The sequence below is a fragment of the Pleurodeles waltl genome, chromosome 4_1 (genome assembly GCF_031143425.1).
Source record: "Pleurodeles waltl isolate 20211129_DDA chromosome 4_1, aPleWal1.hap1.20221129, whole genome shotgun sequence".
Taxonomy (NCBI): Eukaryota; Metazoa; Chordata; class Amphibia; order Caudata; family Salamandridae; genus Pleurodeles; species Pleurodeles waltl.
Window position 1 is genome coordinate 230,319,690 of NC_090442.1, and position 22,078 is coordinate 230,341,767.

Sequence of the window (22,078 nt, forward strand, 5' to 3'; positions counted from 1 at the left end):
GGGCACCACTTGTCAGAGCAGGAGTCTCTCCAGAGACTCCAGGTGCTGGCAGAGAGAAGTCTTTGCTGTCCCTGAGACTTCAAACAACAGGAGGCAAGCTCTAAATCAAGCCCTTGGAGATTTCTTCACAAGATGGAAGGCACACAAAGTCCAGTCTTTGCCCTCTTACTCTGGCAGAAGCAGCAACTGCAGGGTAGCTCCACAAAGCACAGTCACAGGCAGGGCAGCACTTCTCCTCAGCTCTTCAGCTCATCTCCAGGCAGAGGTTCCTTCTTGTTTCCAGAAGGGTTCTAAAGTCTGTTGTTTTGGATGCCCTTCTTATACCCAGTTTCTCCTTTGAAGTAGGCCTACTTCAAAGTAAAGTCTCTTTGGAATGTGAAATCCTGCCTTGCCCAGGCCAGCCCCCAGACACTCACCAGGGGGTTGGAGACTGCATTGTGTGAGGGCAGGCACAGCCCTTTCGGGTGCGAGTGACCACTCCTCCTCTCCCTCCTAGCACAGATGGCTCATCAGGATATGCAGGCTACACCCCAGCTCCCTTTGTGTCACTGTCTAGTGTGAGGTGCAACCAGCCCAACTGTCAAACTGAACCAGACAGGGAATCCACAAACAGGCAGAGTCACAGAAATGGTATAAGCAAGAAAATGCTCACTTTCTAAAAGTGGTATTTCAAGCGTACAATCTTAAAATCAACTTTACTAAAAGATGTATTTTTAAATTGTGAGCTCAGAGACCCCAAACTCCAACTGTCCATCCGCTCCCAAAGGGAATCTATACTTTAATCAGATTTAAAGGTAGCCCCCATGTTAACCTATGAGAGGGACAGGCCTTGCACCAGTGAAAAACGAATTTAGCAATATTTCACTGTCAGGACATATAAAACACATTACTATATGTCCTACCTTAACCATACACTGCACCCTGCCCTTGGGGTTACCTAGGGCCGACCTTAGGGGTGCCTGACATGTAAGAAAAAGGAAGGTTTAGGCCTGGCAAGTGGGTACACTTGCCAAGTCGAATTTACAGTTAAAAACTGCACACACAGACACTGCAATGGCAGGTCTGAGACATGATTACAGAGCTACTTATGTGGGTGGCACAACCAGTGCTGCAGGCCCACTAGTAGCATTTGATTTACAGGCCCTGGCACCTCTAGTGCACTTTACTAGGGACTTACTAGTAAATCAAATATGCCAATCATGGATAAACCAATCACATACACATTTTGTATAGGAGCACTTGCGCTTTAGCACTGGTTAGCAGTGGTAAAGTGCCCAGAGTAAAACAAATAGCAAAATCAGAGTCCAGCACACATCAACAACCTGGGGAACAGAGGCAAACATTTAAGGGAGACCACGTCAAGGATGAAAAGTCTAACACTGGTGAATAGCTCTGGAAGCTTAGATCTGGAAATCAAAAGAAAATAGGAATCATTCCAAACAATCTGCTCGCGGATGTCAATTCACCAAAACGTCAGCAGTTATGGAAGTGAAATAATGTAACCCTTATCCCTAAGATCACATCACAGAAAATGAGGCCATGTAATATTTGATCATGATGCCATTACAGACTCTGAATAAGATTGATATATGTTGATCTTGTTATCTCAGGAGAACGGGAAAAATGTGCACATCTAATTGTTCCATTGAAGAAAATGTGTACATTAATCATTACAAGAAGCAATTCGTATATGTTGATATTTTTAACCCTATATTGTTTTTTTTATGGCATCCTACCTTCTAGTACACCATGTTGTGTTTTGTAACAGAGCTTTGCAGGATTTCGTCTGCTGAGAGATCATCATATACCATAAACCTTTACTGCATAACATTCAAATGAGCACAAGGAGATTCTGTAAAATCACATACAGCTTTCCGGTAAAAATATAGCAGACATTGTGCAAGTGCTTGGTGTTCACATTTCCAAAATTTGATGTGTCTAGCTTGAATGCAAGCCAGAGAGTCACACTGCACTGTCAGCTAAACAAGCATTGTCAAAGTCAACAGTTCTCTGCTCTAATAGGCACCGGCCTTTGACAATGTTTTTTTCACTTTTTAGATGCAAACTTGTCTAGTGTTTTTGCAGTGACTCTTTTATTTTTAAAAATCCTATTCAAAGATGACCACCAATGCACACACATGTATCGCAAAGCATGCACATGTGAGCTTGGGAAGGGTATGCCCGGACGTGGGTCCCTTGCTTGCTGCGCCACTGGATTCAAGCTAGCCTGGCTGATGAAGGGTGATACCCAGAAACCGGTCCCAGGATGCTTGTTTCCTGTCCAGGGAGGACATGGCCTAGCAGTTCAGGCTGGACTCTTCCCATGGGGAACAGGGTGAAGACTGATTTGCACATGGTTAGGTCCAAACTGGGGTGGCATGGTAAGCAAAAGAACAATGGATTAAACCCAGATCTGTGATGGGGGTGAGTGTTTGCATTGTTCAGCACTCCGTCCATCATCTTTTTGTGTTGCTAAAGTTGCCTTAAGTGGGAAGGGTATGCCCAGATGTGGGTCCCATGCTCACTAAGCCACTGGATTCAAGCTAGCCTGGCTGATGAAGGGTGATACCCGAAACTGGTCCCAGGATGCTTGTTTCCGGTCCAGGGAGTACCTGGTCTCGCAGTTTGGGCTAGACTGTTCCCATGAGGAACAGGGTCAAGACTGATTTGCATGTGGCTGGGACCAACTGGGGTGGCATGGTGAGCAAAAGAACGATGGATTAAACCCAGCTCTGTGACTCGGGGTGAGTGTTTGTATTGTTCAGCACTCCGTCCATCATCCTTTTGGGTTGATAAAGTCGCCCTAAGTGGGAAGGGTATGCCCTGGCGTGGGTCCCATGCTCACTGTGGCACTGGACTCAAGCTAGACTAGCTGATGAAGGGTGATACCCTGAAACTGGTCACAGGATGCTTGTTTCCGGTCCAGGGAGGACCTGGCCTGGAAGTTTGGGCTTGACTGTTCCTATGAGGAACAGGGTCAAGAATGATTTGCATATGGCTAGGTCCAAACTGGGGTGGCACGGTGAGCAAATGAACGAATGATTAAACCCATGTATGTGACTGGGAGTGAGTGTTTGCATTGTTCAGCACTCTGTCCATTATCATTTTTGATTGCTAAGGTTGCTGCAAGTGGGAAGGGTATGCTCAGTCGTGACCCTGTTCCTCATGGGAACAGTCCAGCCTGAACTGCTAGGTCAGGTCCTCCCTGGACCAGAAACAAGCATCCCGGGACTGGTTTCAGGGTATCACCCTTCATCAGCCAGGCTAACTTGAATCCAGTGGCACAGTGAGCCAGTACCCACGTCTGGGCATACCCTTCCCAAGCTCACATGTGCATGCTTTGCGATACATGTGTGTGCATTGGTGGTCATCTTTGAATAGGATAGGATTGTGCGCCCTAAGTGGCATACACCTGCCACTTAGGGCGCACAAAGCAACATCCCAAAACAAAATAAAATGATGGACGCAGTGTTGAAACTTTTCAAACACTCACACCCAGTCACAGATCTAGGTTTAATCCATCGTTATTTTGCTTGCCACGTCACCCCAGTTTGGACCCAGCCATATGCAAATCAGTCTTGACCCTGTTCCCCATGGGAACAGTCCAGCCCGAACTGCTAGGCCATGTCCTCCCTGGACAGGAAACAAGCATCCTGGGACCGGTTTCTGCGTATCACCCTTCATCAGCCAGGCTAGCTTGAATCCAGTGCTGCAGCGAGCAAGGGACCCATGTCTGGGCATACACCTGCCACTTAGGGCGCACAAAGCAACATCACAAAACAAAATAAAATGACGGACGGAGTGTTGAAACTTTTCACACTCACTCCCAGTCACAGATCTAGGTTTAATCCATCGTAATTTTCTCGTCACGTCACCCCAGTTTGGACCCAGCCATATACAAATCAGTCTTGACCCTGTTCCCCATGGGAACAGTCCAGCCCGAACTGATGTTATGCAAGACAAACTAAATTAACACATTTAAATAAGCTGCCATAACATGGTCTACTGTCTCGAGCCTCCAGCCAACATCACTTTGGAATGTTGAGAATTGTATTTCATTTTTCCTTTTATGAATACTGAAGTGAACATCCCACCAGGCACAGCAATGCTGGCAAAAACACCATGACCGGCTGAAAGGGTCACACATGAAACAGGGATACTTTGAAGATAAGACCAAGTTGTCAGATTCAGGGACAGCAAACAGTGAAAAGCGCCACGGGTGCAACTGCACCCGTCGCACCACCACAACACCGCCGGCTCCATTTGGAGCCAGCTCCTGTGTTGCGGCCGACATCCCTGCTGGGCCAGCGGGCAGAAACTAGGTTTCCCAGCGGGGATGTTGAAATGGCCACCGCGGAAGTGCGGCTGCATTGGCGGCCGCCCGATGGTTACAACTTGTAATGAGGGCCTTGGTCATTAGAAAAACAAAGCACACTCTTGCTTTAAGGAAGTTTCATTAGTACTTTTTTCTGACTGTTACCCTAAACCAGTTTTTAAATTAAGCAGTCCTGTAACTTAAGAAATGGATCTAATAAGTAACCGAGTACTGGGCAGATAGTGCAACAATCTGGGGGTGTCACCTTTTTATACAACTCAATGAGAGCGGCAGTCTATCCCAGAAAGCCATACCCTGTGGGCAGCGTCTGTCTGATTGAGAATGTCCACTCATAGACCAGTTGATGGAACCCAACTGGCTCTCAGTGTAGAATGAGCTCCACCATGATACTGCAGCCAGAACAGTTACAGACAATGAGCACACTTCGTTGTAATTAGTCGCTCTGTTTGTAAATACACTAAGGCAAACTGTCTTGTAAACTAGTTAAAAACAGAAAGATTGCCTCTCATTGTGGTCACAATAGAGCATTGTTCGTGTTTGCCTGCACCAGTCCTCCCACCAGGCACGATTTAGGGCCAACAGGAATGAATGTCAGCCCAAACAAATAAAAACGAAACAAATACAGCTTATATAAACTGTAAGGGCACTTAAACGCAGGACTGCTTGACTTCAGATGTCAGCATCGTGATTTATAAAAGGAAATTTATGTAGCCTTCAAGGCATTTATTTATTTTAGAGCGACTTGAGAAACCTTGCTTTAATTATGTGCAGGACGGGCTGTCTGGCAGTCCAGCAGTCCAGCAGCCTTCTCTCTGTAGTATGCGATGCTGCTGTAGACGAATACCGTACAAACTCCATTCCAAGATGGTTGCCTCTTTGCCTGACCTTCCGCTCTTACTGTTAGTGAAGCTATTTCTCCCATCGGAGCTGGGAGAGGAAATTACGACGAGCGTTAAAATGTACGACAGCAAGTATATACTGCGTTACACAGAGAAGGGATGCCAACAGACCACCAGGCTGAAATCTGACTTCAAACACCAAGTGGCAAACGGAGTATAAGTGAAGCCAGTAGGGTGGTATTCATTACACTACAGTGACAACTGCCTGCTGGGTGGGCAGCAGGAAGCATGGGGGAAATTACCAGCCACGCTGAAGGGAAACTTTGTCTACTGGTGGTTGAGCTAGGCTGGAGATAACATGACCAGCCCACCCGCCTGTCCCACATGGGATCAATTCCTTAGCGGTCTAACACCAGAACCTGCATTGATGACCAAGTTGCAGACCAAGATGCAGCGTGTCCTGCTTGAAAATCAAGGCAGGCATCACCCTACACACACAGCTTTTGCCTTTAGAAACAGCAGAGATACCTCTTTGAGGCACAGGGTGATGATGCAGACTGCCTCACACCTCTATACAGCTCTGATGTGTGACTGGTGCATTAGTGTGCATACAGATTTATTATGGCTGCTGCTTTGCACCCTGGAGAACACGTTTCTTTCGGTGGTCTGCCAGGTAAATTGGCAAAGTGACAGCACTCACAGTGCCCAGCACTCAAGATACCAAACGGCTACCCTCTGGGATGATGAAAAATGCGCTTGATCTGTACAACAAGCCAATGACTGAAGGCCAGTGGCCTATTACCCTCGCCGCATGCTGTCTTGGAATTGAACTAGAATGTGGATGACAATCTAAGCAATGGCTGATGGGAACTGTTTCAAAGTCTCTCTCTCTCTCTCTCTATTATCATGATTATATGTATTGTTTATTTTTAATAATTGCATGAGGCTATTAACAGCCTAAAGCTGTCAGGCCCGACCTTAAAATAATTTAGAGTTGAAGGACACCCATCTCATCCACTCAGCACACGGTGAGACTGAAATGCCACTCAACTAGGAAGGAAAGCCATCTAATCAAAAGCAGACAACTGAGACATACAACAAAGTTATCCAATCTGAGCAAGGGGCTGACCCAACACCGGCTCCAACTACATACTATGCATTGGAAACAATAGGCCTGCAATCTGACAGCTGCCAATGTCGCCGAGACCTAAAAATAGAAGACAATTTAAATAGAAAATGTGTAAAGCTTGCTGTTTAAAAATACAGCGTTTCCACTATGCATACCAAAATAACATGAAAGCCTCTAGGACATGCTGAATTGCCTGTTTTTTTTCTTTGTAAAAAAGAGAAAGAAAAACATTTTTGATGTTACATTATCCTATAATTTGAGTTTCAGACAGAATGAAGTATTTCAGTCAACCGAAACATACTGTCTAAGAGAGGTATCAGGGGTACCAAGGCAAGGCGCGGGAACAGCTGTTATCTTATATAGACTCCTCATTTTTTATCCTCGGAAACATGGAATGTTCACAAAGAGTAAGTGGCGAGAAGTGGCTAAGGATCAGCAAAGGGGTCAGATGTTACCAGTCCCACACCCTAGCCCACAGTGGATAATGTTAACCAATCACTTTATCTCTCATTGCCTTGGCAACGTCACTGTACATCCTTGGAGTCTACAAGAAAGGTCCACAGACACCATCCATACCTGCAATCTGGAAATAAAACATAAGGTGTTTTGCAGATGAAAGGCGTACATACTAATAGATGCAAATAAGCTCTCGTGCTGTGAAGGATCACAGACATTCCTCATCATGTACCATCAGGTGTACAGGAAGGATTGAGAGATGGTTAATCTTCCTACGTCTGGCAGTCTGCCAAGCAGTCATTCCTGCATGTGCTGAAGGAACCCATCAGGCCTGCTTGCCTCGAGGAGGGAGCCCTCACTAGATCTGATGAACAGTTCGCGTGCCAAGGCATACATAACATGCTTGCTCCTTTTATAGATTTACAAAAAGTGATTTAAAAAATGAATGTATACGATTTGATGCTATAAATTCCACTTGCTGACTATCCTGACACTAATAGGCCTCGGTCCCAGCCTGATCTCCACAACAGGCATGCCTAATTCCTGCCGCACGTCAGATCACATTACTGCACCTGTCTGACCGAAACTACTGATATCATATTTTTAAAATGTATTCGACTGGAAAGAGAATTCTTGGTGTAAGATAAAAGAGATAACAACTATTCAAAATTCCACTTCGGTTGATGTCCTAATATTCGTAACGCAGGCCGCCATTTTTAAATTACATGTCTTACAACAAGCACGCAAATAGTGTTGGAAGCTATGGAGACCCCTGCCTGGAAACGATGGGCCAAAATGCCATGGCACACGTTACATGTGCACTGGGGGGCATATTTATACTTGTTTTGCGCCAAATTGTCGTCATTGTTTTTTACGCAAATTCAGTGCAAAACTAACTCCATATTTATACTTTGCCGTTTGACCCGTCTTGTGCCAAATTTATGGAGTTAAAGTAATTTTTTGGATTGAAAACCTACTTTGCGTCAATGAGATGCAAAGTAGGCGTTCCTGTGCAAAAAATGACTCTATGGCCTTAGGGCCATATTTATATCCCTGTGCTAAAATCACGCACGGGGCAGGAGGGGTCAAATAATGGGTCAGGGCAGGTATTAGGGGACCTGTGCGGCCTATTTCCATGGTGGAACACCATGGAATAAGCCCACAGATGCCCTCCCTACACCCCAGGGACACCCCCACCCACACCAGATGTACAACGGAAGATGGGGGACCCCATCCCAGGTAAGTATAGGTAAGTACAGGCAAGTATTTTTTTTTTAAAGTGCCATTGGGGGCCCTGAAGTGGCCCCCCCTATATGGCACTGGGTGCAATGGCCAGGCCAAGGGGACCCTTGTCCCCTGTGCTGGCCATTGGGTTGGGGGGCATGACTCCTGTCTTTTCTAAAACAGGAGTCATGTGGTATGGATGGTTTTGCATCAGAAAATGACGCTAGTCTGGTTAGAGTCATTTTTTTCACTCTAACTTGCCTTATGTCATTTTTTGGTGCAAAACCCCCTTCTTCCTTACCGCCAGCCCCACACGGCTAACATAATTTTTTTGGCTCTAGCCTACCCTTTGCACCAGCTTGCACCATTCCATAAACATGGTGCCCAGCTGATGCTCAGAAACGGTGCAAGCTGGTGCAAAACTTTTTGGTGCAAAACTGTGTTGGTGCAGTTTTGCACCAAAAAGTATAAATCAGGGCCTGGGTGCGCTGCGAGTCACCGTGGCCTATACACGCGCCTGTTGAATAAAACGAGGGAATAAAAGCCACAAACTGTGTTATCTCCACATTTCCTTCCCTAGAAAAAAACACTTCATATACTTAAAATTTAGAACTTCTTTTCGAAAACTAGCTCTAAAGGAAAAGTATTTTAATCCTTCTCTGCTATTTAAGCCACAATAATATGAGGTCATAATGCGTCCCGATCAAAGGAAAATCCTAACTCGGGGCTGTTTGAACAGTTACTTTGGCTGTTAGTTTGAAACTCTTAGTCCTCTTTGAAATGTGGTGAAGAAAATGTCTCTGGACAATAGAAATTCTGGCAGCTGCTGAATTACAGCAGCTGCGGCTGAGCCTACAAGAACAAACCCAGAAACAGTGCAGAAAAGCCAGATTTTTTTCCGTTATATTCAGAAACAAAAAAAGAGTAACATTTTGTCTGACACATTTTCATGTCTACTCTGAATCATATAATTTACCCTTGCTGGGCAGGCATGTACTTTAGGACTACATACTACGTATTGTTGGCTACCGTCACAGTGGCTTTTTTCTTGCACTTCACCAGTATTTTTTATTGCTTCATTAAGGGCCACATGTAGGTAGCTTTTTTCTTGGAGCAAATGGTCCAATTTGCAGAATCGGGCCGTTTGCGCCAAGAAAAAAAGCATTTTGGTATGTACAAACCTTTTTTGCGATTCAGTAATGTCTTTACCGAATCGCAAAATAGGTTTGCGAGTTGCTATTAGGAAGGGGTGTTTCCTTCCTAACTGCAAGTCGCAGTGCAATGTAGGATTGTTCTGTGACCGTGAATGCGGTCACAAAACAATCGCAGTTATCACCAATTTCAAACTGGTGCTAACCCTTTCACAAACGTGAATGGAAGCGAAAATATTTTTTTCGGAGCAGGCATTAGGTGCCACGGACCACTGCCTGCTCTGAAAAAATGAAAAGAAAACTTTTAATTTTTGCTTTTGAAATGCATCCCATTTTCCTTTAAGGAAGACGGGCTGCATTTAAACAAAAAAACTACTTTATTTAAAAGCAGTCACAGACATGGTAGTCTGCTGTCTCCAGGAGGCCACCATCCCTGTGAGTGCAGCCGTTCCAATGGGGTCGCAAATAGCAACCTCCCTCATTAATATTAATGAGGTAGGTAATTTGCGACCCCATTGGGAATCGCAAACAGTGTGAAGTGCACTCTTGTACATATGGTTTTCCAACTCGCAACTTGCGGCTCGCAAATGCGTGTCGCAAAACCCTGGGTCGTATATCTGGCCCTAAATGTCACAGAGTCTAGTGGCAATAAATGATGTTCACTGAAACTGCATGCACACCTTTGTTTCACTACATTTCATCAGCAGTGTTACATGACAGGAACATCCCCTGCATTGTTTTGTAGGCATACAACTATCCATGCGCTGTGTTACCTTAATGCAAGTCTCTACTGAGCTTTTTATTTTTCTGGCCTCAGCGAGCATGACCATCATCCAGGCATGTTGAGGGTCACCTATCATAGATGGTATACAAGTCCTGAAGTGGGTGGGTCTCTGTGGTCTGGAATGGCATAGCATGAGCGCCTTCCTTATCAAGTGGTACTACTGTCTCCTTTTCCATTAATATAGTCTTGGAAGTGGTGGCAGTGTGTGTTTTTACCCGTAGTAGCAGGCCTTTTTCACTATTCTCTACTCCGGATGAGTACCTTCCCCCTCTGAAGTTCCCATGTGTCTGGGTTTGCATGTGTATGCTACTTGTAGATGGTACTTTGGGCCAATGAAGTGTGCACTGTATGACTGTCAGTGGAATCCACCTTGGATTGCCCCTGGAGGCATACTCTACAAGATGGAGGTTAGAAGCAGTCAGCTAGACTAACATTGTGTAATGCTAGCATGTCTGAGCATTGTGTGTGGCAATAAACTAACTGAAGTGTGGGAGGAAGGAGACAGGACTTCTTTAGATGAGCAGAATCGAACTTTTCTGGAACTTGCATTTTGTTTCTTCCTGGAATACAGTCATTCTTCTGCCCCTCACTATGGCCTTGGAGCAACTGGGCTAGACCAACACAGGGACCATGCAGGAGTTGACCCTAGTATGACTGATGTGGATATCAGTTTTCCCATGCTCAAGCTGCACTGCAGGAAGAAGTGTGACTGCATCCCGTGGCTGCAAAGGAGAATTGAATTGTGCTCAAGAATTGTGTGGCACTAAAAGTTCATGACACACCATCATCCGTGGTCAATGCAGCTCGACTATGCTGATCCTGGTCCATACACCCTACAATCTTGAACCCCTGTTTCATCATGTGCCAGTGCTGCCAAAGTGCGGAACCTGGGATAAACTCTCAGTCCTATTATGATATCTTGTGAACTTGCCTCAAAGTCTATGGGAAGGCTGTGCACCTTTGTATGAACAAGGGTTTTGCTTTGGGTATGTAATGCACCGTGAACTATGACTGCTCCTCTGCATGGCCATGGCCTCTCTGGAAAGGCTGTAAATGTCTATAGGCAAGTGGGGTTAGACAAGACATTAAATGACAAAGACCTCATGATTGAGGTCTGCCTGCAGCTCTCCAGGCAAAGAGGTGGGCCTGACCTCCCTCAAGCCTGAAGGAGGCTGCCTACATCATCCTTGCCTTGAGAAAATCACAAAATCAGGACTCCTGCACTGTAAACTTACCTACAGGTCTCAGAAACCGGAAGCTGTTCACTTGTCACACTATAAGCCTGGAGCTGTCCAGTTTGCTCAACTTAAATTTTAGCATTGCCTTGCCTGCTGAATGCTTGAATCAGGGAACCAGTGTGCCCTGACCCTATTTATGTGCTGGACTAAGAAATCGGGGTAATAAAGTGCATTCACTTTTTATGAAATCAAAGAACTGATTGACCCTATTTATGTGCTGGATTAAGAAATCGGGGTAATAAAGTGCATTCACTTTTTATGAAATCAAAGAACTGATTGATTGTTGAGTTCAGGGTCTCTAAACCCATGCTACCTTCCTGAGTAAACCTTGGACTGTTAGCCTAGGTATCCTGAGAGTCAAATGCTAAAAAGGTGGGTTTGCTGCACAGTTATCCATGTTCATAATATGCCACGCACTGGGACACCAGTAGTAAATGGGTTCACTGCCCATAGTTGGGGCTCACTAATGACTGTGTGTCCTGAGTACCCCTGAACTGTGTCACAAGACCCTAAATTTGGCATATCTGGATAGATCCTGAGTGATCATGAACGAGGAAACTTAGGATGTTTGTGCAGCTTTCTGGTATTTTGGTATGTATCTGTGAACCCTCCTAAAACTACTCTTATTGACCCAGTGCCTACCAGTTCCTCCAGGGACTGCAATATACTTTCACGCTCACAAGGATGTATTCTAGTCTGCAACGTACCATTATGGGATGGGTATTTATGGGGTGGGATCTGGGTCACTTTGTTCTCCCCAAATTATATATATATATATACCCAGAGGCAATCTTAAAAATACATGCATTGAAAAATAGGGAGGTAGTTATAGGAGATTTCCACTATCACATTCTGTTCCTGCAGAGGGTAAACTGTAAACTAGGGAAGACATACATAGGCAATGTTACTGGTGAGAGGCAATACATATGGGGCCAGATGTACAAAGCTTTTTTCAGGTTGCAAAAGGCCCGATTTGCAGAATCAAGCCGTTTCTGATTGGAAAAAAGCATTTTCTGATGTACCAAACCTATTTTGCGACTTAGTAACCAGTTACTGTAAATTAGCACTTGTATAGCGCACTACTCACCCGTTAGGGTCTCAAGGCGCTGTACTCATACCGCTATGGAACCCCTCCTGGCTTTTCCCTGTGAGGCGCCCACTCCTGAGCACCCCCAGGATGAATCCAGGCATCCAAGCACTGTTGGGGCCGTTGTGGAGATTAAGCAAGCTATTGCCCAGAGTTGGACCCATGAATTAGATTAGGCACCGATTCGAGAATTATCTGGTCAAGGGGAATTGAGCCCAAGACCTGCCGAAGCGGGACTTGAACCCTGGTCTTGAGCCAAATCTCTGCCTCAGGGTCTGCCGCTCTAACCATTGAGCCACACTTCTCCACCAGTTACTGAATCACAATATAGGGTTTACTGATTCAGAATCAGGAAGGGTCATGTTAAGGGTGTCCCTTCCTAATAGCAACTCGCTGTGGCATGTATGAATGTTTTGCGACCGAAATGTGCTTGCAAGACATTCACTTTTTTAACACCAAATTCAACTTGGTGGTAACCCATTCGCAAAAGGGAAGAGGTCCCCAAGGGACCCCTTCCCCTCTGTGAATGCAACCAAAACTTTTTTAAGGGCAGGCTGTGGTCCCACCGACCACTGCCTACTCTTAAAAAATGAAATTGAAACGTTTTGTTTTGCTTGTTGAAACACATCCTGTTTTCCTTTGAGGAAAATGGCCTGCGTTAAAAAAAAAGTTGCTTTATTTAAAAGCAAACACAGACATGGTGGTCTGCTGTCTCCAGCTGGCCACCATCGCTGTATTTTTAGCAGTTTCCAATAGGTTACAAATTGCGACCTACCTCATGAATATTACGGAGATAGGTCCATTGAAAGGAGATATTAACATATACATGTTTGCAATTTCCTAATAGCAAATCACAAAGATTCGCTATTAGGAACTCACAAAATGAAACCTATGTACAAGTGGTCCATAGTCTTTACTTCATTTTACTTTTTTTTTTTTAAACAAAGATGACCTTAAAAACAATTTGCACCCCAAGTGAGAAAAATATAACGAATATTACAGAAAACATTTGTAAAACTATTTAAATATGTGAATACAATGCAGACTTCAAAACTTCATTTTTGTAGTTTAATACATTATTATTGAGCTTGGTAACAATACAAGACCAGGGAAAACATATGAGAAAGCAATGAAAAAGCACAGGAGTGATAAAGTACAACTAATCCGCCGCTTATATGAATGTCTTGGCACAGCCACCTATTATTATTATATACAACTTATACATCATTAAGTAACTTAGATAAACCTACGAACTTTGTCGATGTTTCTGGATTCAAACAATGTATAGGAATCAAGCTGACTAGAAAATATGAATAGCTAACCAAGAGGATTGTGATCTAAATTGCTTTTTTATTAGATACATTCTGTATCAAGAGAAACAGTAATAAACAAATAACTAAAAAAAGAAAAATAGACCTAGGTAAAACAAGATCCAGGTGGTTTATTGCTGGGTGAAATACAGTGTAATATACCCCAAACTACAATGGTAACCCCCATGGGAAGCCAATTCAGGAGAACTATTTTGAATGAAATCATTTAATGAGGGCCATAGCCTTTGCAATAATTTGGGGTCCCCGAAAGGGCATCCAAGATCAGTGTGCGCTCCACACATAGATGGCCTATGCCCACCTAGTATGATAGGAAGATTTCCATTGTATGAAAAGGATTTTAATTGCTATCATTAGTAGAAGATCCATTAAGAAATTATAATTTCACTGCGATTTAGTTCTACAGGAGAGAACCACTGTCCCAGGGTAAACGTTGGCAGATCCAACTCAATATTAAACTTGAGTATATTAGTGAGTTTGGAAAGCAATTTTTCTTCAACATGGCTTAATGTACTTACAGCTACAGAAATGATGTTCTGCTTTACCCTCAGCCACCTTGCAGTTCCAGCACACATCTGTGTCCACTCAATGCAGTTCATAACTTTTATCTGGAGTCTAATGTAAAATGTGCAAATAGAGTAGTTTCAACTGAATTAAAGAGGGAGAAATTTATGTTTAAGGGACAAACACTTGCCATTGTAATGCTATTAAAATGTCTTCTATATCTAGATAATTTATGGTGTTTTTCTCTGTCAACAGCACAGATAGGAGGAGGTAGTTATTAACGTGCATTTATTTTTGGGTCTGGCTTGACAATACATTCATAAGCAAGGCCCAGGCGCCTTATTTATCCTCCTGTGCAAAAATGGTGCACGGGAGGGAGGCGGGCTGTAATAATGGCGCTAACGCCTGGGTCAGGGCAGGCATAAGGGGACCTGTGTGCCTTTTTCCATGGTCAGAGACCATGGAAAGAGCCCACAGGTGCCCTTCCCTAGCCCCAGACACACCCCCACCCACACCAGAGGGACAGCAGAGGATAGGGGACCCCATCCCAGGTAATTAGAGGTAAGTAAACATTTTTAATTTCTGTAGTGCCATCGGGGGCCTAACTTGGGCCCCCCTACATGGCACTCAGCCCAATGGCCATTGGGATTATGGGCATGACTCCTGACTAAACTCAGACAGGAGTCATGTCCATGGGGTTTTAACATTCGAAAATTACGCTTGTCTGGTTAGAGGCATTATTTATGCCTCTGCCCATACTAGGGTCATCCTTTGATGCTAAGCCCCTGTTCCCCCTACGCCCCCCCACCCGGCTAGCGTCCTTTTTTATGACGCTAGCCGGGCCTTACCGCCGGCTACCGTCATCCCATAAATATGACGCCCAGCTGGCGTCTTGGGATGGCGCTAAACGGCAGTATACTTTTTGACGCTAAACTGCACTAACGCCTGACCACCGCCTCATTGACGATCCTACCGCCAGATTACAAGGATGGCGGTTGGACTGCCACAAAACCGCTGCAACCACCAGGATCTTGGATCCTGCGGCAGCGTTGGTTGGGAAAGCAGTGATTAATCATGGCGGTGATGATGCCGGCACCGCCGTGCTGATCACTACCTGCCTTTCTGCCGAACTTTTTAAGACGGGGACCTGGCCATGAAAAGCTCACTGGAAGGCAGGGAAGAGGCCCTAACCAGGGCCCCTTGGCGATGTTGGCCATTGGGCCGTAAGGCTGGGGCCACATGTTGTCACCCTCTATGCCTGCACAATCAGTGCACACTGTTTGCCATGCCCAACATTGTGCATGGCAACAATGAGCTTAAGGTGCATCTGGCGCTGCACCGTGGCGGCATGTGCTTTAGGCTCACTTTATGAGGCAGTTGGACCGCCAACATCTTAATTGGGCCCTAAGTGTGTATGTGTTGGAAATTAATATACTTCCATATTTTAAACAATTGGAGACATGCAACAACCTTTGAAATTTGGGTAATTCTAAGTTTAGAATTATTCAATACAAAGCTTCAGCAATTTTATTACGGAATAACGTAAAAGCAAATTACATGGATTTTATCCCCAGCTGTATAAAGAACTGGCTTGCAAAATCATCAAGTCTCCATGTAAAAACCTGTTAATGCCGAACTGGGCCTGATCTGTTATTTACCCTCCCCACCCTACATAGCAACAATGATTTGGTCTGAATACATGTAAGTGAGGGTTGTTTAATAAAATATAGCCCTGGCAACATCAATATGCAATTACATAGAATGAAAAAGAATGCCAAAAACATAGATTTTCTCATTCTAAATGAAGGGCCCTTTTAGAAAATTTTGTGAGTTGACATTTTCTCCACCACAATACTACCAGGGGAAGAAGAAACATATATGAATTATTTAGAATGCGGAACACGAAAGGTTGCACAGAATCAATGCCATAAGAAGGACATTGCTATAGTGTGTGTAGGGCAGTGGGTACTACTCTAAAGCAGATGGCACAGCCCCGTTCCCAGGGCTTGCATTGCCAGAATTTCCCCTCAGGATAGGCTAGTGTAGCAGGTTATGGCAGAAAGTGCAGTTTGTTGTGTGCCTAGTTAGGAAACTCATGTGGGACTTCTACTGGTACTAATGTGGCAGAAGGGGGTAACCATCGTCTTGCCAAAATGCAGCCCCTTTACTTGACAGAACTGAATTTGTCTCCAGACACCTCAGAGTTTGGTGTGACCAGACATCTGATGAAGAGTGGCTACTGCCTCTTCCGGTTAAGATCTTAATTGTGGCCTTCGATTCAACTATATGAGCAGCATGTGATAAATGATATATGCACTCGGTTACTGACTCTGTACGGTGGAAACATGCAAGGAAATTCAGCAAGGCAAGTCAACAGTGGGTCTTATGCCCACTGACTAAAGAACATTATCTACTAAAAATATATTAAAAAAAGAAACATTCACCATTATTATCCCACACAGCAGCTGTTTGCAAAAACCTAAGATGGGGGTTTACATAAACAAACTTGGGGAATTTAGTGGGAGGTGATAAAAGTACTACGGTCCATATTTATGAAGCCTTTGTGTTGTCCTTGTGTCATGTAAGGCAATGCATGGACAATGCAAAAGCTTCAGTAATATTTACGAAGCCAAGCAAAGCCTTATTTGCTTGGCCTTTCCTAGCTTTTTAAAGGAATGTAACGCAAAGCAGCTGCTTGTGCTGTGTTCCCTTACGTTTTAACTTGGGAGACTTCCATGGGTAGAGAGCATGGGCGTTCCCATGCATCCACCCTAAGATGCATTCTCAGATTTACCAAGACTTGTAATCCTGGGAATGCCTCAAAATTCTTCCCTTTCCCAAGTGAGACGTAACAAGTAAAAATATCTTTATTTCTCTTATTCCTGAAGAGTGCAGCACACACAGAAAGAGGGAAATCCCTCTAAGGACTGTTTTTGTCCAGGAAGGCTTCCCTACCTGCACAGACACAATACTGTCAGTAATGCAGCCCCTCTAAGGACTGTTTTTGTCCAGGAAGGTCTCCCTTCCTTGCGGGGTGCCTGCTTTGGTGCTAAGCTGCACACAGTGCACCAACACAGGGAGAAAGAAGATATGCTCCATACCTTTGTATACAGAGCATTTCTTTCCTCTCCCTTTCATGCAACGCAGTGTAGCAACTTTGCTTGTTGCCTTGGGTTGTGTGAAAGTTTAGTAAAAGTGACCCTGTACCTTTTAGTTAAAAACTGTGCAAGCTTCCAACCTGAATTGAAAACTTTGCATTTTATGTACGATGTAGACTCCTCAAACACTTTGCCCTTTGCAAGGCTCCCACTCAAGGATCAAAGCATAAGCAGTGTGCATTAATATGCATGAATATGCAGAAGCTTATGCTGTGGGTGGTGGAGGTCTCTGCAGAGGAGATGATGGAGTTTTTTTTTTTTTAACCACACATTACACAATAGGAAATGGCAACTTAAGATGCAGACCTGCAGCTCATTTTAATATTGTTTTAAAGAGATCTTTGAATAGATGATTACAGTAATAATGGCAGGCGAGCTCCAGCCCACAATGCACATATGGTTTAGGTTGTTTAACTTTGCCGGGGGCCACAGAGTTCTTTACCAGACAGAAATTGTTTAGCCTACCTGGCTCTGCTTTTCATTATACTATTTACTTGGCATAATGCTGACTGTATTATTATTTTTCATGCAGCCACTTACAGAGTGGTGGGCCCATCCATAGTAGTTATACATAACACAGATATTGTTGAAAATGATAATCGCTTCTGCTGAACAAATAAGCCCTCTAGCATGCAGAGTTCATTTAAAGTCAGGTACGTCGTCCGTTTTAGTGTGTTTGAAGCAGCCCCTTTAATTTAATGGCATTAAAGCGGAGAGGTTGAGTTGGAAACGGCAACAGTATAAACGAGTCATAATCAAGACTCCAGTAATGTCGCCAAGTTCTGTGAAACCCATTTGAACGCACGTCTTTTCACATCATTTCGATGCCAGGTTTCCAAAAAAAAGATTCAGAATCCATTAAGTAAACAGAGCTCTCTTACATCACGTTGCAAACTATTAGTCAGACTTACAAGAAAAGGCCTTGGCATACAGGGCTAAAGACAACAAGCCATAAACCTGAGGTGCTCTGCTGAAGGGTCTCACATGCACAGAGCAGGAAGAGGTCAAGAAAGGTCAGACTGCTCCTATGTCCTGAAAACCACAACTCTTCTTAAACTCTCTGAAATCAGATCCCTCAGGGACCTGGGCATTTAGTGAACTTGGTAGGTGGCCTAATAAAATTCGGCCAAGAGGAGGAATGCTGGAAGGCTACAGAAGGCAGATTGTTCTAGAGTATAATAAATGTCACTAGAACATGAAATGGACATTGAAATGCTCCACTGAGCCGGTGACAGTCTTGGGCCTGGTTCAGTTTTACTTATGAGTCACACATAAAACTGCACTTCTGATGTTTTCGCGTCCCAACGCAGACGCTTCACCAGAAAAAAAACATTCCGGACAAAATGTTGAGCCTCCAGGAAAGATGAGAATGAGAGTGAGTGGTTTTGAAGGATGAGCCCATTAAAATCAATAGGATTTAAAACATGTCTAAGGGGAGAAAGGTGTTAAAGGCGGGTCAGCTCCTCACCATTGCACCCTAGAAAGTTTCTTCTCACCACTCCCCATCAAAGCCATCAGAGTCCCTGATCTTTTCAATCTATTGGATGCATTTGAGGAAACAAAGCACTTCATTATTCTTGTTGAAGGAAATGTAAAAAATAAGCGCAATACCGGAAACATGAAATGTGAAAACATGTGCAGAAAATAAATCTCTGTTAATCAAAAACAGTTTAGGCGCCTAACCCCCACACTGACATGAGCAAGGTGAGAGGTTCATTCAAGGATGTAGTGGAATAAAGAACATGAAAGGGGCACCTTATAAAGGCCAACTCATGTCTAATCAACCCTGCAAGTATTTGTGACACCAGCACACAAGTCCCCAGCACACTCCCAGTGCCTACAGATTGCAGACTGATTAGACAATAGGCGCATAATTGAATTAGCCCAAAGCAGACAGGTGCACGACTTACAGTGGGTTAGCTAGGATGTAATAAGGAAATGTACACAGATCTGGGAAAAAAATGTTCCACGCTATACCTGGGTAGATAGCATTGTAAGTCCTCAGACTGTCAAAAACTAACTTCTGCACCATAAGTGCCGTAAGAGGTCCAGTCCGGATTGCCAATAAGAGTCTGTGTGGTCATTTTTGAGTCTCAAAGGGCGTTTTTGTTCACATAGTAACATTCTATGCATAATTATTCTATGAATAATTAACTGTGGGTGCCTGTAGTGTAACCAGAGACTAGATCCAATCAATTTTCAGCAATCGCAGGCAACAGAATCCTCGAAGCACGGGGTTCCATTTGAAATACAACACTGGTCATACCCATAAACATCCCCCTTTAAACTATCTGGCAGATATTTATACCAAAAAAGTAACTACATTAGCTAAAGGTTGACAACCGTGGGAGACAGCTGGAAGTCACACGAATAGTCCAAATGCTCTGAAGCACAGTTTCCATTTTGCCAAAATAGCAAAGAAGCAGATGACTGTGGCACAGGGTGGTGCAAAGAATAAAATATTAATTTTCCAATTCGTACAACCCCGGGCACACTAGAAATCCCAAAACATAATGCAAGAACTCCCGGTGTACACTAATTTTTCACCTTGAATAAATGTAGTGTCACAAGGAACTAATGTTGTTATCAATAGTTCCACCACAACTCCATCCTAAATATCCAGTAGCACTCTTAGGAACCTAAAGATCCTATTCAGACCAACATTCATGAATTGTATTAGAAAGACTAAAGTAGAGGAGATAAGAACTAAAACAGTCTAGAGATTATAAAAGGTAAGTCTCTAAACTGACAAGTGTGACAAGTGTGCTGATCTTCACTGAGACGGGCAAACAGTCTTGTTCAAAGGTGAACTACCCTAATCCAATGTGTCATACGGAAAGGGAACAGACACCCGAGTTCTCAAAGCAAAGGAGAGTAGACTGCAGGGCTGGATTTCAGAATATGACGTTAAAGAATATGGACCTGCGCATACCGCGACTCCACAATATTGATTATATTGACATATCCTCAAGGTAAGTATGCACAGGGAAGTATAGATTTACAATTCCTAACTCCACATCTACTTAACTTGAACAAATATTGATATTAGATATCAGGATGTATGATACCAGAATATTTTAACCAAAATATAATCTGAAAGAAATATCATATCGTAAATATCATTAATGATTTTCTCATTTAACCTCCAAAAGGGGGGTTATTTTTGTAAATGAAATTTGGGACACAATATTTCTGTCAGACGATAATTCTGTCAGGTGATAGTTTTGCTAACCAGCTCCACCCTCTCATACTTTGATTCCCCACCATTTTTTGTCACTAGCAACAAAGCTCACTGCCATGCATAGTATGTGCCTGATCTTTCATTTACATCATTTGATTACAGAAAGCCAAGTAAGAACTGAGTCAGGTTTAACATATTATCAGTAGCACAATGTTTTAATACTGAATTAAAGCAGCTTAAGATCAGAAGGGGTGCATATTACATGGGAGTGACATAACCAATAATACACTAGGAACTATGACATAATGCAATAAATATTTTCTTAGATGTGTTTGATTAACACACAGGGGGTCATTCTGACCCTGGCGGTCTTGGACCGCCAGGGTCACGAATGACGGAAGCACCGCCAACAGGCTGGCGGTGCTTCAAATGGCATTCTGACCGCGTCGGTAAAGCCGCGGTCGCCCTGCCGGGGCCGGCGGTATTCCGCCGTTTTTGCCCCGGCTGGGAGAATCCGCCAGGACAGCGCTGCAAACAGCGCTGCCCTGGGTATTCTGACCCCCGTACCGCCAGCCTGTTTCTGGCGGTTTTCACCGCCAGGAAGAGGCTGCCAGTAAGGGGTGTCCTGGGGCCCCCTAACAGGTCCCCGGCCAGCTTTTCACTGTCTGCCTAGCAGACAGTGAAAAGCGCGACGGGTGCAACTGCACCCGTCGCACCGCCGCAACACCGCCGGCTCCATTTGGAGCCGGCTCCTGTGTTGCGGCCTCATTCCCGCTGGGCCGGCGGGCGCTAACTTGGTTAGCGCCCGCCGGCCCAGCGGGATTGTTGGAATGGGGACCGCGGAAATTTGGCCGCATGGCGGCCAAATGCCGGTAGCCGCCCGCCAGAGTTGGAATCACCCCCACAGTCTTGTAATATATTCTTTAGCTCTTTCACTTCTGTAAAACATACGGAGAGCAACTGCAGGAGGTGCACAGGAAGTAAAGGGGCATCAGTACATGTTTTATGTCAGTGCCTGACACTACTTGAGGGTAGGACAAAGATTTCTACAACCAATGTTTAGCTCAGAAGAAGTATGGAAAATATAAGGAGTAAATCAGTTTGATTAAAAAGGTGAAACAAAGTAGCCCAACTTTTAATTGTTGCATTAAAATCCTTTTTTTAGCAGTTGGGTAGTATTAAATAATCAAGTAGTGTACAATCGGCCTAGCGCTGGCACTGGCAAAAAGCAAACTGCTCCATCTCTTCATTTGTGAAGACAGACAATCATGGACTAGTAGTGCTTCACCATAGCAAGGGCTAAGTTAACACTCACAATAATACTTCACTCCCTTGGATCTTCCAAAAGGTATCTGTCACTACACGGGACCAACAATGGAAACCCGTGATATTGGCTCACGAGTGATGACAAGTAGTAGGAGCCGGATTCAAATATTTTCCATTTTAACTGAGCAAATAACAGACCTGGGCTGACTGGACTTCCCCTCAATGCGTGCTCTGAAGCTACAATAGCTGGCCTCATGCTCACAAGTATTATACGTTAAGGACTCAATAAAATGTGGAGTACTGATCACCCAGAAAGAGCCTATTATTAGGTACAAGGTGCATGCATCTTGGTGTGAATGCGGCTAGTCCTGAGTCAGATGTCGGTTCACATCAATGA

The 22,078-nt window shown here is 44.2% G+C and overlaps 1 protein-coding gene across 1 annotated transcript in view; it reads right to left on the reverse strand.

Annotated features, from left to right (window-relative positions):
- The window catches only part of TMTC1 (transmembrane O-mannosyltransferase targeting cadherins 1), a 958,188-nt gene that overhangs the window by 613,916 nt on the left and 322,194 nt on the right, over positions 1-22,078 (reverse strand). The window lies entirely within an intron of this gene.